The sequence below is a fragment of the Dioscorea cayenensis genome, chromosome 12, assembly GCF_009730915.1.
Source record: "Dioscorea cayenensis subsp. rotundata cultivar TDr96_F1 chromosome 12, TDr96_F1_v2_PseudoChromosome.rev07_lg8_w22 25.fasta, whole genome shotgun sequence".
NCBI lineage: Eukaryota > Viridiplantae > Streptophyta > Magnoliopsida > Dioscoreales > Dioscoreaceae > Dioscorea > Dioscorea cayenensis.
In genome coordinates this window covers 4,512,524-4,530,992 of record NC_052482.1, presented here as the reverse complement: position 1 = coordinate 4,530,992, position 18,469 = coordinate 4,512,524, and the positions used below count along the sequence as shown (strand labels likewise).

The 18,469-nt window shown below is 40.2% G+C and overlaps 2 non-coding genes across 2 annotated transcripts; both read right to left on the bottom strand.

The window, feature by feature from the left end:
• Window positions 1-9,040: 9,040 nt before the first annotated feature.
• LOC120274337 lies at window positions 9,041-9,147 on the bottom strand. The gene has a single exon (XR_005540864.1). It is a non-coding gene; the product is annotated as a small nucleolar RNA R71 (small nucleolar RNA).
• A 5,757-nt stretch (window positions 9,148-14,904) lies between these two features.
• On the bottom strand, window positions 14,905-15,011 carry LOC120274254. Its single transcript, XR_005540785.1, has one exon. It is a non-coding gene; the product is annotated as a small nucleolar RNA R71 (small nucleolar RNA).
• Between the last annotated feature and the right edge of the window lie 3,458 nt (window positions 15,012-18,469).

Here is an 18,469-nt window from a genome sequence, read left to right as displayed (position 1 = left end):
CCTGAAGATACAATATAACAAATGGCTCAAATTGTTTTAATAATACTTGGTAAGCTATATATATATATATATATAATATATGCTAATGAATTTTTGGTTTATTGGCATCAAGTCATCTGTATAGTGTTCATCTCTTTACTAAAGAGACGGGTTCGAACCTTAGTTCATGTAGGGTAAGGACATAAATATATTGAGTTATTAATGTTCCACACGTGTACAAACTCCTAATATGGTTTATCCACTTTGTAAATATATATATATATATATATATATAATATGTTACCTCACATACGGTGAATGCACAGATATGTTAAAGTATTAACTCTATATCGGTGCATACTGTTATTTTAATTTGTGCACTTTATAATATATATATATATATATTATATATTATTGATGCATACTTTAGGAGGTTTTTATTTTTATTCCTTTTTGCCACTAAGCAAAATTAATTACCACTTATTCACTTTAATTTGTAAAATACCGAAGTAGTCTTTTGCTTTGATTTTATTTATAACTTGCCACCTATAAACTAGCTTATAATATTTAGCTTGGGTTTTAATATGTGCAAATGGCCTTTCAACTTTTTTTTATTAACTTTTTCATAATGTATAAAATTAATATTATAAATAGAATATGAGAAAACCTTCTATTTTAATTTTTTGGACCCGTTCAATCTTTATTCAAACCAATTATGTATGGCTCTATTTAACAAGAAACCATGATTTCTTCTTTACACTACTAATATAATATCTACAGCTATATCTTCCAAAGAGGATTTTATTTTTTTTTTTTAAAACAGTAGAAAAAATTGACCCACATCGGCCTCTTGTTTTATATCAATTGTTATATTTAAACTTTACACAAATATTAAAATTATCATTAAAACTTTTAAAATTTAATAAAAAACTTATGATAAGATATATTTATTTTTATTAAAGTTATTTATTTTTATTAATAAATAGACATTGCTTTAAACAAGAAGAATAAAATTTAAAATAATAATAATTAAAAAAAATTTGGCAATAAATCTTTGAAATGTGACTGTTAATATGAAAGGAAGGAAGTATAAATTAACCCAAGTTAGTGCATTAGGGCAAAGTTAAGCATAGGGAAATTAATTGGATTTAATGGAAGCACAATTCATATTTGTTTACAAGAAGATGTACTTTTACTGTTACAAATTATTTTTCATTTTTTTAAAATTTAAGTGTCACTTTTTTAAAAATTTAATAATAATTGAAGTTATTTTAAAAGAAGGATGTATTAATTAAATTAAAATAATCCTAATATAAATTTAAAATTATTCTATTATATATATATATATATAGATTTTAGGAGTTTTAGTAGCAACTTTGATCTGTGGTAAAAGCTCAACTTGTGTGACATTTGGTTGGATGTACTTCTAAATACAGTGGATTTCCAATTACAATGTAACTGAAAATAGTTGATTTTTAAAATACAGGTCAAAAATGATATATACATATACATTAATATGTATATGTATATGTATATATACACACATATATATGCATCACATAAGGATTTTTAACTCCCGGGATTTCGACTTATGCCCAATTTGGGCGTAAAACCAAATCTCTCATTGGATGTAATCTGAGTTATATGGGTTTTTAGAATCTTGTGAAACAAACAATGGATTTTTAAAAATCAAGTAACTCAAGTTACATGTAACTCCAAATTCCTCCAAACAAACACTACCTTAGATAATAAAACTTACTATTCATGGGTTTCATTATTCTTGAAAACACATTATTTTTTGTATGCACTTCATTATGAACTTTTCTAAAGATATGTTGAAATTGGGGCCAAAGTGACAGAAGTGGGGTTGATGTGACAACTCAAGGTGTTTAGTTTGCGGAAGTGGGGTCGGAAGTGAGGATGTACCAATTCTGAGATCTCCCCACTTCAATCATTTGACTCCAAGGGGAAAAAAAGGCAGAAGCAGAAGTTTGATGAATTTCAGTAATGTAGGACTTTGGCAGAGTGATATCATGTGCGTGACTTTTGATCATCCATTTCCGATTTTGTGTTTTCTCTTCAAAATGTACCCCAAGCCATCACGCCTCCAAGCCCCATCTTGTCTAGTCTTCTAGGCTTCTCTTCTCAGCAAATCTACCTCTCTTGCTCCGTGGTGGTGGCCTTCCTCACAATGTCGATCACCTTCCCCTACCTAAATCAACTGTCCTTTTTTTGCTACCATTTACCTTGCTTTCTAATTTCTAAATGATTTGGTTTATAAATTTTGTCTACTGTTGTCATCGGGTTTTATTATTTTTAATATATTAACTCTCTAACCTGTTTAATTTGGTTTTCGACTGAATTGTTATTTTTTCTATTTTGATTTTCCCTTGTTATGTACATGAATGCTGGCTTTTTAATTTTTTTTCTCTACAGACATTGATAAAAGCCTTCATACCATGCTTATAAGGGTTTAGTTCCAATTTGTTTTCTTGTGATTCTTGTTTGGGATCTTCATATCATGGTTATAGTTGCCCTTTTCAATTCAATTCTTCCATATGCTTTTAATGGCATGTACGCTTGGATTGTCTTCTATTTAGTAGTAATATTATTAGCAATGGATCATTTTAATGGCATGTTTACTTTCATTCTTATTATGTTTTGTTCCTGCTAATTATCTACTGGGTTTCTTTCATATAATTTTATTGATCAAGAACTTCACACTATGCTTCTTAGGATTCAATTCATAGATCAGTTTAATTGCATATTTAACTTTGTTTTCTAGTATTTTCCTTTGGGGTTTTACAGCTGCTGCACTAATTTCACTTTGGTTCTCTTCTTCTTCCTATTTGTTTAGCCATTTTATTATTATTATTATTATTATTTTAATCTTAATTAATTTGTTTTTTCTTGTGGTGCACTAATTTTTTGTACTTGACAATTGTGCCTTATTTAACTTTTTCTATCTGTATGGTGATTCAGGTGCTCATTTCATACTTGTTAAGATTTAATTGTAGTCTTGACCAAGGGTGCTATTTTTCAATGATTTTACTTAGTTTTTTTTTTATAATTCTCTCTATTGTATACCTCATATCATGCTTGCCAGGATTTATCTCATGCACTTGAAGAGGTGTACTATTTTCCCCTGATATTCTATTTGACATGGTTTCTTATTTCTGTTATTCACTCATTTTTATTTTTGAGTGAGATTCTTTACTATCATATATTTTCTTTTGTAGAGGATCATCTTCATTGAATATTTATTTTAGGTTTTTTTGTCCTTTTTATTTATAGTTTTGTTTTCTTTTGGTGTATTGATTTCATGTCTTATGTCTCTATCAATGGTGCACCTTATATAATTTTCCATTTTAGTTGTTGATACAATAACTCACATCATGAATGCCTACTAGGGTTTACTTCATTTATTAATTTAATCATTGGTTGGGGTCTTTATTGTCATGGCCATAGTTTTCTTCTTCTTCTTCTTCTTCTTCCTCAACTAGTATGTCAATTCCCCCAATTTCTAGTTTAACTTTTTTTTTAAATAATGCCGATTGATGTAACTCTTACAAGTGCATGGAGTCATCAAGTAATACATGTGAGTGACACAAGGGTCGTATTCCACGGGGCTAAGGAGCTACCCTTCCTTTCTCTTTACCCGTCTAGCCTACAAATTCTAGTGAGTGCTCTAAATTACTAAATAGGGTAAAAAGGACTAAAAGGAGGTGTCTACATGGCATGGTGAAAGAAAGGGATTTCTATGGAAGAGGATGGTCATGGATGCGGATCCCCTCGAGGCTACTAAAGCTAGAAGGATGTTAAGATCACAAACCAATGATGGTTTTGGTCCAAGAGACAAACTAAAGTAGGTTAACCCAAATGGTCATAGTGATTAATCCCTAATCTTATACAAGTATTGTTTTAGAATCTCTTCTGACCAACTCCTCTGATGATTGCATTACGCTTAAGGAAGTCTCTAATTAGGGTCAAACCCAATACCTAGGTTCATCCGTAATGATTTGAGGGGTATGAAATACCCGATGGTCATGTCGTATTCATACACGAATCCCTTTTAAACCAAGTGAGTCTAGTACAAGGGTGATAGTCATACATCCAAGTACAACCTAGAAAGAAAACACAGAGTTCTCATGTAATTTGACACAATAAAAAAATATAAGGCTTAAACCACAAACCAATCAAATGCATTAAAGTAATCAAAACATCCAAACAAGCAAGTTCACCCCAAAGTTCACCGGCATTCAATAACCTTGGGTTTTAGCTGTCCATACAAGAAAATACAAGGTTCAATACAATCGGGACAACTAAAACAAGCATAATAAAACTCCCTTGAAAGCTTCCACAAATGCCGCATCGAGGGCGGCTTCCTTCATCGTCTCCGCACCTCTGCAAATGGGATCAAGGGTAGATCTTGCTGGAATGTGCTTCTTCTATCAATTTTCTCCTCAGAAATACCCTCAAACGTCGTTCTTCACCTTGGATCCATGTTCGGAGAGTGGAAAGCTCAAGAAAGGGGAAAAAAATCCTGAACAAATGCCCTTAAAGTTACTTTTAAACTCCTCTCATACTGGTGATTACTTCCCTGCAAGTGTACGGGATCGCCAAGTAATACCTCGTGTGAAGACACGAGGATCATATTCCACGGGGCTAAGGATATCCTATTACTCCTTCTCGAGCTATTATCTAACCTAAGATCTCAAGTGAGGGAATTTACTCTACTAGATGCAATTATAACTAAAACAAAATTATCAATAAATTAGAGAGAACAAGCAATAAGCAAGCAAGAAACTCAATGTAATGCAAAGGCCTATAGATGCGGATCCCTTGAGGGGTTATCACGAAACATGGATGATGAATAAAAGATGCAAGGGTAAAATGGACCATGAGTTTCCAAGATTAGAACAACCCCAATTTCTCGGCGATTGAGTTCTAATCTCATACGAACATAGATAGGAATTTCTTCCAAATCCACATTCCTACGATTGCATTAAGTACGAGGAAATCTCACTTAGGAGTAAGCCTACTCTTCTTCGGCTTAAACCTACATGGATGGCTACCAAACACCCGATATCTCGGTGTGATGATACAAGTATCCCTTTCTAATCCATTCATGATCTAATATATGCGAGCAAGTCACATCTATATGCATCACTCATAAAAGAGCTACGGATTTCTTCTTAGTGTAGCACTTAGCATGAAAACAATGGATTAAATCTCAAAATTACCCAAGCATGGAATTAATAAATAATCATCCAAAATACATGATAAAACCCCCCAAGGTTCACCAACACCCAGTGGCCTTGGGGGTCTAGTGTGTCATCATCCCACAACAAGCAATAATTCAAGTGAAACACAAAAGAAAAGCATAAGTGACACTCCCTAGATGAAATGGTGGAGGAGGAGGTAGAATATATGCCGAATGACGCTTCCCCTACCAAAGGAATGCCGAATGATGTTTCCTCTAGCCACGGGTCTCCTTCCTTCAAATCATTGTTCATCTCCCCTTGAATGATGTTGCCTTCTTGCGTTGAGAGTCTTGGACCTTGGCCTTGAATGATCTCCTAGCTTCCTTGCCCTTCTTCTCCTTCCCAAGGTCCCCCAAAGCCTCTCAAGTGGTCTCCCAAAATAAGCCCAACAAAAAGCCCCTTATTCTGCCCTAAAAGCCAGTATTTATACCCCCCACAACATACAGGCCATATAGGGGTCGTATGGGGATTGGATAGCACTCAAAAACCCTAGATTCTCATTTCATACGGGGTCCATACAACCCCGTATACTGGGTAGTATGGAAATATGGGCAGTCAACTCCAAATCATTCCGCTGCTACAGTGCATACAACCCCTATACTGGGTAGTATGGGGGATGCTATGAAATTCCTGTTTTCTTTTCTTATCGCCGAAATGATATCTTCTTGTTCTCCATGGCTTCCTTATGCCCTACAGAGCAAATAGTAGACGATTAAGCACAAAACGGGCATCAAACCTCACAAAATACATGCAAAGTGAATACGATATATATGTAAACACCTACATTTAAACACTTATCAACTGGCTTCACACTTTGTTTCATGGGCTTAAGGATGCCCGTGAAAGCCTCAGGATTTCTGCTGAAATTTCAGTAAAGTGCTATAGTAACTGCTATAGTGATTGCAGAATTCTCCAGCTAGCTTACGGGTATCTTCATGGTCATCAGGTTGGCCATCAAGAAAACCTGAGACTTTGTCATTTCTCCAATACTTAGTGTTACTATACTTGTTACATTGTTTCTCAATTAAACCAATTGCATCGTAGAGATCACCTAGGCTTCTTTGAGGCCTGTAACACGAATGAAACCAATTAAACCATAAAAAAAGATTGATTTATCAAAGAGTACATGAATAGTATAGAAGTTATATGTATAAAATACATACATTTATGCCTTTATCACCGATTATTTGTACTATTATTTTCAAGTTAGATTTTTTTTCAGCTATTTAGTTTTAGAAATTGTTTTGGCGGATCTAATTTTTGGTTTAATTTATGTATATTGTGACTTATTTAATTACTTCACTTAGTTAAGATTTAATTGTACTACTTGAATAAGGGTTCCCTGGTTTTACTTGGCCTACTTTGTTTGTGATATCAAGAACCTTTCTTTGGTTTTGTCCCCTACTTTGGGTGTGCTCAGTAGGGCTTTGTTTGGTTGATAAGTGTCTAAATGTACGTATTCTAGTATATTTATTCTATACCTCTAGCATGTATTTTTATAAGAATTGATGCCCGTTTTAAGCTTAATCGTGTGTTATTTGCTTTGCAAGGCACAGAAATGCCACGGAGAGCACGAAGATACAACTTGGGCGAAAAAGAGAAGAAAACCATGTCGCGGTACTCCAGAGTATTCACTGCAGCAAAGTATTATAGATGGAGCACTGTAGCAGTGGACTGCAGCATTGGCACTGTAGCAAGACCACTTTAGCTGTCACTTTAGCACCTGGAGAGTTTTCAAGTCAGAAATTGAACCATGGCACACTGGCTCAATGCTGCCCTGCTGGATGATTGCTTAGCCAGAGAAGAGGATAGTGTGCTTGAAGGCATACTGGCTCAATGAGGTGCTCATTGAGCTAGTATGGATACTATTATGAGTGCTAGAGTGCACTTTTGCCTACCCCATATGGCCTAAATGAGGTCCTCATTTAGCCAGTATACCACTAGTATAGAGGTCCTCATTAAGCCAGTATACCGCCAGTATGAAGGCCATTTTGGGGGGATTGTTGAGTCTATTTTTAGAGGCATACGCGCTGCTTTGGAGGGTGAGTATACCAGGGGTATATGAGGGCATTTGGAGGCCATTCTTGTGGGGATTTTTTTGGACTTTTGGGGCAACCGACACTTTGGGGAAAAAGAAGAGGAGAAACGAAGAAATCATCTTGGTAGAGCTTGGCTTGAAGCTTGGAAGGGATCAAGAGCTTGAACTTCAAGGGGAGAGCTTCATCATCAAAGGAGGAGGAGCATTCGGCATTCTTTGGGCTAGAGGAAGCGTCATTCGGCTGGCATTTATCTTCTTCATCATCATTCAGACTAGGGAGTGCCATTTATGCATCTATTTCTTATTGTTGTTGAGTTTGTTATACTTGTTTGTATGATGGCACACTAGACCCCCAAGGCCACCGGATGTAGGTGAACCTTGGGTGTTTTCATTATGTATTTTGGATGCTAAACCTTCATTTGGAATGTATTTTGTTTGATTTATATCTTGGCTCATTGTTCTTCATATCTAGAACTATAAAATGGAGAGATCCTTAGTTCTTTATTGAGTTGTATGTGTAGATGTGACCTACTCGCATGTACTAGATCTTTAATGAGCTAGAAGGGGTATTCCTGTATCGATATGCCGAGAGATTGGGTGTCGGTAACCCCTCCGATTCTTAAGGATACACTTAGAGCAAGTATGTCCTTATTGCAGAATTTCCTTACACTTAATGCGATTATAGGAATGTAATTAAGGAGAAATCCTTATTGACATTCGTATGGGATTAGGGTTTAATCACCGAGAAATTGGGGTTGAACTATTCTTGAAATCCTTCGGTTTAAATCACGCTTGCTTCACTATTATCATGCATCCATATACCATGATGACCCCTCATGGGGATCCTCATCCCTAGGCCAATTTATCATCATCATTGCTCTTGTAATTTATTGCTTGCCTTGGAATTGTTATGCTTGTGATTTATTTGTATTATTGCATGTATTAGAGTGAAATACCATGTTTAAGTTGTAAGGTTAGAAAGTAAGTGATGGAGGAGTAATAGGAGCTCCTGAGCCCCGTGGAATATGATCCTTAGGCTTTTGCACAAGGTATTACTTGGCGACCCCATACACTTGCGGGCGAACAACCAAGTTTTTGCCTCCGTTACAGGGGACACTTAAGGAATTCGAGGTAACTTCTAGCTTATTGCTCTAACCATTTTTCTTTTATTTCTTCTTTTCTTATATCCAACTTCTTTTTGAGCTTAACTTCCTTTATCTTTTTTGACTTTGCAAGGTACAGTGCATGACACGAGCAAATCCATCAAATCTAGTTGCACCTGACAAAGAGATTGAAGGGACCTTGCACAGAAGACTTAGAGAAGTGGGTGAAAGCACTAGTGAAAGAAATATTGAAATTGAGGACACAGAATCTGTAATCATGGCCGAAGAAAGACGTATTTATCCAAAAATGAAAGGCCGCAATTCACAGACGAAGAATTTAGTGTGCAAGCGCTATCCATCGCACAAATAATTTTGAGATCAAGGCAAGCACCATCGGCATGGTCCAAAATTTAGTCCAATTTAATGGTCTTGCAAATGAAGATGCCCATGATCATCTTTTCCGCTTCCTTCAAATCTGTTCCACTTTCAAGATAAACGGGGTAATAGACAATGTGATCCGGCTACGACTATTCCCTTTCAGTTTGAGAGATGGAGCATACCGGTGGCTCACATCCTTACCACCAGGATCGATCAAAACATGGAAAGATATGGTTGAAAAATTTTTGGGAAGGTATTTTCCTCCTAGCAAGGCGGCGAAGCTAAGGTAAGAAATTTGGGCCTTTAAACAAGGAGAGTCAGAGACATTATTTAAAGCATATGATAGATTCAAAGACCTTCTTCGAAGATGCCCCCATCATGGCTTTGCTTCTTGGATGCGGGTTCAAATCATCTACAACGGGTTGAACTATGAAACTCGTCAATTAATTAATGCCACAACGGGTGGATCTCTTAGTAACAAATACCCCAACGAAGCTGAGCAACTCCTCGAATCAATGGCAAGCAATGAATCTCATTGGTCCTCAAGAGGTGCACCACAAAAAGGGGCTGGAATTTATGAAGTCAATGCTAATGATGCTCTTGACGCAAAGGTTAATGTGTTGTCTTGAAAGCTAGACATGCTCATGGGTAGTAGCTCGAAGTCAGAGTCAGTGTTGAGTTGTAGCACTTGTGGTGGAGGGCATGGATTTTCCCAATGTCTTATTGCTAGCTCCTTCATCGCCCCAATTGAGAATGTTGATTATATTGGGGGGCAAAGGCCACAAGGGAATCCTTACAGCTCAACTTATAATCCGGGGTGGAAATACCACCCGAACATTTCATGGAATCAGGGGCAACAATAAAAAGCTGCAGCACCTCCACAAGGTTCCCAAATGCAACAACCAATATTGGAGAAGAGATTCACTACTGAATATGTACTCGCCAAGTTCATGATTAACACTAAATCAAGGTTTAATAGCATAACCAGCAGTATGGACACTCAGTTCAGCAAGGTGAATGCTCAGCTTGCTCAACAAGTTAGACAGTTCAATGAGATAGGCTCCATTTTGTGGAACCTTCAAGCTTTCTGTACAATCCCTTGAGTATCAAGTGGGGCAGCTTGCTAAAGCAAATTCTGAACGACCTTCAGGCAGTCTTCCTAGCAACACTGAGGAGAACCCAAGAGAGCACTTGAAGGCCATTACCCTTAGAAGTGGGAAACAAGTTGAGACAAGGGTCGGAGTTGACCCAAGTGTCAAGGAAACAAGGGTAACCAAAGTGGAAGACCCTAACATAATGGAGAAAGATATTGAAAAGAGCAAGCAAGATGAAAATAAGGAAACTCCACCAAAGAGTTCATCAAAGCCGTCTGAATACAAACCTCCAATTCCCTATCTGTCCAGAATGAAGCAAGATAAGGAAGATGTTCAATTCAGGAAATTCATCAACATCTTCAAGCAACTTCACATAAACATCCTGATAGTGGAAGCTTTAACTCAAATACCCAAGTATGCCAAGTTTTTAAAATAATTGCTAACAAACAAGAAAAAATTGGAAGAAGAGGATACAGTTGCACTCATGAAAAATTGCTTGGCCATTTTGGAGAAGAAGCTCCCACAAAAATTGAAAGATCTGGGAAGCTTCATAATTCCATGTGTACTTGAGGGTGGAGTTCAAGAAAATACACTGGCGGACTCGGGGGAAAGCATTACTGTTATGCCCTATACCATGTATGTGAAGCTTGATCTTGATGAACTTAGACTGATAAGTGCTTGTGTGATATGAATGCGAAGCGTTCATTCCTTATGTTGAGCATTACGTTTCTTGGGTTTATACACTAATATGTGTGTTTTTATGTTACTTTTATGCAGGAAGGGTTGTGAGGTCGAGTATGAAGGAAATAGGCCAATGTGGATCATAATGCACCTATTTTGGAGGAAATCTTGCTAAGGTTCAAACGCGAAGACATAGGTCCGGTGTGAGATGCTAGAGTGTGTGCCAACCTCCTCGTATTCGAGTGGACACATCCATTTGGAGGGGCACAAAGGCAGTCACATTCGAGCATTTTGACTTATGCACATAGAACAAGAGCTCCACCAACGTGTACACCATTGAAGAAGCAAGTGATCCACGACGTGAATGTGTGCCCATTTGCGTTACCCCAATGAAAGTATGGAATTGGGAAGCTATTCAGTCCGAATACTATAGCAGAGCACTGTAGCATGTACTACTGCAGCACTGTTCACAGCCGGCCGAGAAACCAGAGAAATAGAGAATCCACACGGGCGTGTGGAAATTATCCACGCCCGTGTGGAAATTTCGCACGGGTGCGTGGAGCATCCACGCCCGTGTAGTCGCCCGATTCCAGCCCTATTTAAAGCCGATTCAGCCCCGATTTTGGTATTCTTTTCTCCATCTTTTCCCCAACTTGCGAGAGGGCTTCGGCTAGGGTTTTGAGGGATTATTGGCCAGGTTTTGGAGAGGTTCTACTGGCTCGACATCGTCATTCCTTAGGGAAGAAGGTTGGTAGGGGAGCTTCACGTAGGCGTATCCTATACCGGATGAGGGAATCCTTGGACTGACAGTAGAGGACTTTCCACAAGACCATCGACCACGACCATCGAGGGGTTTCTTTATGGATTCATTGCTTTTACATTCTATTTCTTTGATTGTACTTAGCTCCATGGAAAGCTAAACCCCTAGTGGGTACTTGGATGATTGTGAACCCTAGGATGTATTCGTTTCATTGAACTTCTTTATTATGCTTTCAAATAATTGATGTTTATTGTGAGTTCCAAACTTGAATGCTTGATTGTATGAACATTTCCCCTAGAGTGACACTAGGGTTGAGAGTTCTTGTTGGTAACCTTGTGAGTGAGTGACACACCACGAGCGTTAGACAAAGCTAGGTTGGAGAGGGTTGAGAGGGTGAGTCGAAAGGTACAGGAGTGTTCCCTTTCCCCTCCGACGTGATAGATTCTACCTCTGTTCCTCGAGTTCTTTGCGGCCATAATAGAGTGAATGGTCTAAGGGATGAACCTCCGCTGGGGCCTAGTTGCGCGTGCAATGGAGTGAAGCGTTGAGGTGATCTTAGTATCTAGGGCTTAATTGTGGCTAGGGACCTTCCGCCTGGACGAAAGGGTTAGGTCTATATTTAGAAAGAGATTTATCAGTTGGAATCCCTAGAGTTCATTGCAACTCTATGCGAGTGCGAGGTGTTGAGATTGTTCGATTTCTCCTCCGGGACATGTATAGAGTTAGGCATAGTTGACCTTAGATTTGGGACTATGTATGTAAGGATTTCCATGACTCACCATTGCATTGATTAGGAATCATAATAGAGAGTTCTTGCACTTGAAGCGATTATCCTAGGTGAAGCATTATCCGAGTACCCCATCTTTATCGATTGCCTTACCCTCTTCTTACTTTTGCTCTTTCACTTGTTGATTTTATTGTTGAGAATTAAATCAATTTCGCACCTATCACAATTAATCTTCCACATACCTAAGAATCAAATTAAGTGTTTCTATCCTCTATTCCCTATGGATTCGATACCCGCTCACCCGGGATTATTACTTCGACAAACCCGTGCACTTGCGGGATTGATAAGTGCTTGTGCGATATGAATGCGAAGAGTTCATTCCTTATGTTGAGCATTACTTTTCTCAGGTTTTTACAATAATATGTGTGTTTTTATATTAATTTTATTTAGGTAGGGTTGTGAGGCCGAGTATGAAGGAAATAGGCCAATGTGGATCATAATGCACCTATTTTGGAGGAGATCTTGCTAAGGTTCAAACTCAAAGACATAGCTCAGGTGTGAGATGCTAGAGTGTGTGCCAACCTCCTCGTATTCGAGTGAGCACATTCATTTGGAGGGGCACAAAGGCAGTCACACTCGAACATTCTGATTTATGCATATAAGAACAAGAGATCCACCAACGTGCACATCAATGAAGAGGCAAGTGATTCACGACATAAACATGTGCCGGTCTGCGTTACCCCAATGAAAGTATGGAATTCGGGAGTATTTCCGGCATAGTACTGTAGCAGGTTAATGTAGCAAAACACTATAGCAAGTACTGTAGCAGCCCGGACGAGAAATCAGAGAAACAGAGAATCCACACGGGCGCGTGGAAATTATCCACGCCCGTGTGGAAATTCCACAGGGGCGTGTGACATCATACAAGCCCGTGCAGTCGCCCGATTCGGACCCTATTTAAAGCCGATTTCAGCCCCAATTTTGGTATTCTTTTCTCGATCTTTTCCCCAACTTGTGAGAGGACTTCGGCTAAGGTTTCGAGGGGTATTGGCCAAGGTTTTGGAGAAGTTCTACAGCTCTGACATTATGATTCCATTAGGAAGAAGGTTGGTAGGGGAGCTTCGATTGAGGCGTATCCTATACCCGACGAAGGAATCTTTGGACGACGTGTAGAGGACTCTCCAAAAGACCATTGACACGACCATCGAGGGGGTTTCTTTATGGATTCATTGCTTTTACATTCGATTTCTTTGATTGTATTAAGATCCATGGAGAGCTAAACCCCTAGTGGGTACTTGGATGATTGTGAACCCTAGGATGTATTCGTTTCATTGAACTTCTTTATTATGCTTTCAATAAATTGATGTTTATTGTGAGTTCCAACTTTGAATGCTTGATTGTATGAACATTTCCCTAGAGTGACACTAGGGTTGAGAGTTCTTGTTGGTAACCTTGTGAGTGAGTGACACACCACGAGCGTTAGACAAAGCTAGGTTAGAGAGGGTTGAGAGGGTGAGTCGAGAGGTACAGGAGCGTCCCCTTTCCCCTCCGGCGTGATAGATTCTACCTCCGTTCCTTGAGTTCTTTGTGGCCATAATAGAGTGAGTAGTCTAAGGGATGAACCTCCGCTGGGGCCTAGTTGCGCGTGCAATGGAGTGAAGCGTTGAGAGGATCTTAGTATCTAGGGCTTAATTGTGGCTAGGGACCTTCCGCCTGGACCAAAGGGTTAGGTCTATATTTAGGAAGAGATTTATCACTTGGAATCCCTAGAGTTCATTGCAACTCTATACGAGTGCGAGGTGTTGAGATTGTTCGATTTCTCCTCCGGGACATGTATAGAGTTAGGCATAGTTGACCTTAGATTTGGGACTATGTATGTAAGGATTTCCACGACTCACCATTGCATTGATTAGGAATCATAATAGAGAGTTCTTGCACTTGAAGCGATTATCCTAGGTGAAGCATTATCCGAGTACCCCATCTTTATCGATTGCCTTACCCTCTTCTTACTTTTGCTCTTTCACTTGTTGATTTTATTGTTGAGAATTGAATCAATTTCACACCTATCACAATTGATCTTCCACATAGCTAAGAATCAAATTAAGTATTTTCACTCCCTACTCCCTGTGGATTCGACCCCGCTCACCCGGGATTATTACTTCGACAAGCCCGTGCACTTGTGGGATATAAGCAAGGGGAACTTGTCAAGTTTTTGGCGCCGTTGCCGGGGAGCTAGGCGTTTAGAGATACTTTGCACTTTGTTTTCTTAGCTATTCCACTACACATTCTATTTCATATCTTCTTATTCTATCATCATTCTGATTTTCTTTTTCTTTACTTTTAGTGCAGCTCTAGGTTATGACTTGAGGGAATCCATCAATATTGATTGAAGGAGAACTTGAGCTTGAACGTACACTTCGAAGTAAAGGGAAAGAACCTATACAAGAACAGCCTAATTCAGCTGATTTAGAAGTAGAAGGATCTGACAACATGGCAGAACAAAATGAGCAACAACGGACATTATCCGATTATGCCAGACCTTCAGTGTTGGGGACACAATCGAGTATTGTGCGTCCCCCAATTACAGCTCAGAATTTCGAGCTAAAGCCGGCATTCATCCATATGCTGCAGCAGTCCGCACAATTCAACGGTTTGGTTGATGAGGATCCAAATAGTCACATAGAGAGCTTTCTTGATGTGTGTGACATGCTGAAGATAAATGGTGTGACGGATGATGCCATCAAATTGAGAGCCTTCCCATTTTCCTTAAAGGGGAAAGCAAAGCAGTGGCTACACTCATTACCTAGGGCATCAATCACTACATGGGAGGAGATGGTAGAAGCTTTTCTAGCCCGTTATTTCCCTCCCAGAAAATCAACAAATCTTAGGAATGAGATCTCATCCTTTATGCAGTTGGAATTGGAGTCTCTATTTGAGACATGGGAAAGGTTCAAGGAACTCCTGCGCAAGTGTCCGCAACACGGATTGCCGGAGTGGATGATTGTTCAAACCTTCTACAATGGTTTGAACCCGAGTACAAGGCAACTCTTGGATGCGGCGGCAGGAGGTACCTTAGGTAGCAAGACCCCCGATGAGGCTCATCAATTGATTGAGGAAATGGGGTTAAATAGCTACCAGTGGAACGCTAGAGAGAAGAAAAAGGTGGCCGGTCTCCATGAAATTGATGCGGTAACTTCATTGGCGGCCCAAGTGGAGAGTTTGAGTAAGAAGCTAGATCTTATAGCTTCGAATAGAGTGGCGGCCGTGACCAATTGCACCGGTTGTGGTGGAGGACATGCTCCCTCTGATTGCCCAATTATCATTTTTGATGTTTCTTCAGTTGAGAATGTCGACTTTGTAGGTAATGGAATGAGACCTCAAGGGAATCCATACAGCAACACCTACAATTCAGGTTGGAAGAATCATCCCAAATTTTCATGGAGTAATCAAGGACCACAAAAGACCATGGGGTCATCGGGGTTCCAACAACAACAACAAGCCCCTCAAGTGGAAAACAGAATTTCAGGCTTGGAAACCCGAATGACGGATTTAAAGAAGCAATTGACTAGATTTATTCAATCGGCAAATACAAGGTTTGAATCAGTCGAGGCTACACTTCGCAATCACACCGCCTCCTTGCACAACCTTGAAAATCAAGTGTGGCAAATTGCAAAATCTCTTTCCGAAAGGCCACATGTGAGGCTACCAAGCAACACGGAAACCAACCCGAGAGAACATGTGAAGGCGATCGCTTTGAGAAGCGGTCATGAGGTGGAAGGGAGGTTTCCATGTGAGAAGCCGAAAGAACACGCACCCGAGGTCATCGAGGTTGAGAAGGGAGCAAATAAAGAGAAAGAGGTGGCACCCCCATCTTTCAAGCCAAGAATCCTTTATCCCTCTAGATTGAAGAACGACCAAGGGGATGACCAGTATAAGAAGTTCCTGAGTTTGTTCAAGCAACTCCACATCAACATTCCTTTTGTTGAGGCTTTGGCTCAAATGCCTAAGTATGCGAAGTTCCTGAAAGATCTATTGACCAACAAGAGAAAATTGGAGGAGAGTGCTTCAGTAGTGCTTGATGCTTCATGCTCGGCTGTGTTACAAAAGAACATGCCGAACAAGAAGAAAGACCCGGGAAGCTTCATTATTCTGTATAACATCGGCAACTTAGGTGAGGAAATGGCATTGGCGAATTCAGGGGCAAGTATCAACGTCATGCCATATACTTTCTTCCAAAAGCTAGGTTTGGGTGAGCCTAGACCTACTCGGATGACTTTACAATTGGCGGACCGAATGGTACGACATCCGAGAGGCATCATTGAAGACGTACTTATCAAGGTGGACAAGTATATTTTTCTGGTTGACTTTGTAGTGCCAGATGTTGATGAGGATGCAGATGTACCCTTGATACTTGGGAGACCGTTCTTGCGGACTTCCAAAGCATTGATTGACATGGACGGCGGAGAGCTCACATTGAGAGTCGGAGACAATAAACTCACTTATCGCCTTGCTGAAGCCATGCGGCATTCTCTCGATTTTGATGGCACTTTGTATTTTCTAGACACTACTGATGAAATTGTTGATGAATATATACAGGAAATGTTCAACCCGGATCCGTATGAGGGTTTGTTCGACCGGAGAGGAAACATCTACCCCGGGAATTTTGAAGAAGGTGCTCCGGAAAATGAAGAGGGCTCGAAGACGCCACCGAAAACGCCCCAAGACTGTTGGAGACTTTACTCATCATGCTTTCAAGTTATGGGTAAGAGGGCAATCTTCATTCATGAACCCCCGTGAGGTAAGAAAGATACGTCAAGCTTAGTGACGTTAAACAAGCGCTTCTTGGGAGGCAACCCAAGTGTTTACTGTTCTCGTACCTTTTAGTTTAGTTTGTTTGCATGAATAAATTGTTAAGTGTTGGTGTTTCAATTTTTGAGTGCTTGTGCTGTGATCCTATTGTGGGTTTTTAAAAGAATTCTTTATATTTTTTTGTTGAGAATTGACGAAGTTTGGTCATTTGAGTTCTATTTTGTGTTTTTATCTGGTATATCCTGCACAATACGGCAGGCTCTGAGTGTGTAAACATGTTCAGATTAGTTATGCAGAGCCTGCAGGTTTTTCTAAGTCATCCAGAGAAAACACACGGGCGTGTGGAATTGCCACACGCCCGTGGATGTGTACTGCGAACTCATCCAGAGAAGGCACAGGGCGCGCGGCCGCCTCGTGGACGACCATGCGATCGATGCACGCCCTGCGGGTACTTCCGCACGGGGGTGTGATTTCCTGCAGAGTTGGGCGGATTTTCTCGAGAATACACAAGGGCATGGAATCGCCCCTGTGGGCGACCTTGTGAACCACGCAGGGGCTTGGGTACTGCATGCGCTGCGGAAACTCTGCAGGTTGCCCCTCCATCCCGAGAAAACATAGGGGCGCAGGGCCGCCCTCGTGAGTTACAGACAGTGAATGCCCACGCCGGTGTGGAAATTCCGCACGGGCGTGTGGGCAACTTGATATTTTTTTCTCGGATGACTGTGGAAGCCACTGGGCGCAGGCCTTCCCCCGTAGGGTCTAGCGCACGGGCGTGGGTATTTTCCGCACGCCCGTGTGAGATCAGTCTAAGTCTGTGAGAGTTTTTCCCGAGAGCGCATAGGGGCGTGCATATGCCCCTGTGGAGCTTTGAAGTAAGGAACACGGGCGTGGGGAATTTCCACACGCCCGTGTGGATGCACAGAACGTCAAAGTCGCGAGTTCTGTTTAAAATGGGGATGATTTCTATCCTTCTTCATGACTCCGTTTACCTCGAAAGCACTCTCACAACATTCTCCCGAGTCCATTGCGCAGCTTTGGTGGGATTTTTAGCAAGTTTTTCCGGCCCGACTCTCTATTTTTATCATTTCTCCTCGTCGGTAACTTCATTTTCTTTATCTTCTTCGTCAATTCATGATTTCTATTGATTAATCTAGTCGACAATGCTTCGTTTCTTTAATTGGAACAATGATTTACGCTTTAGAACGAAGTTAGAGATATTATTGATGTGTATTTTTTTAGATTGTTGATACCGGCCATGCGTTTCTCACGCCCGTGAACTATCATCGGCGCAGTAAATTCCACACGCACCGTGTGGATTTCGCAGATTGTTTTTATCAACTTGTTTGACTAATTTGGTTTAAATTTGGCGGATCATGGCACCCTAGGACAAAGAAGCAAACCCGATAAGAGGCCACGTGAGTCATCCACCCGAGCCCCGAGGGCATGCGATTTTTCTATTCCCCGAACATCGGGTCCCCGTTATGAGCGCTTATCGAGACTCTGCTTCGGACAGACTCGATTCCTGGACACGGCTATATTACGAGATCTTCAGCAGGGAGATGAGTTCGCTGAGGAGATTGAGGACCTTGTTTCAGATGGGGGTTGGCAGCAGTTGTTGACAATTAGAGAGCTATCT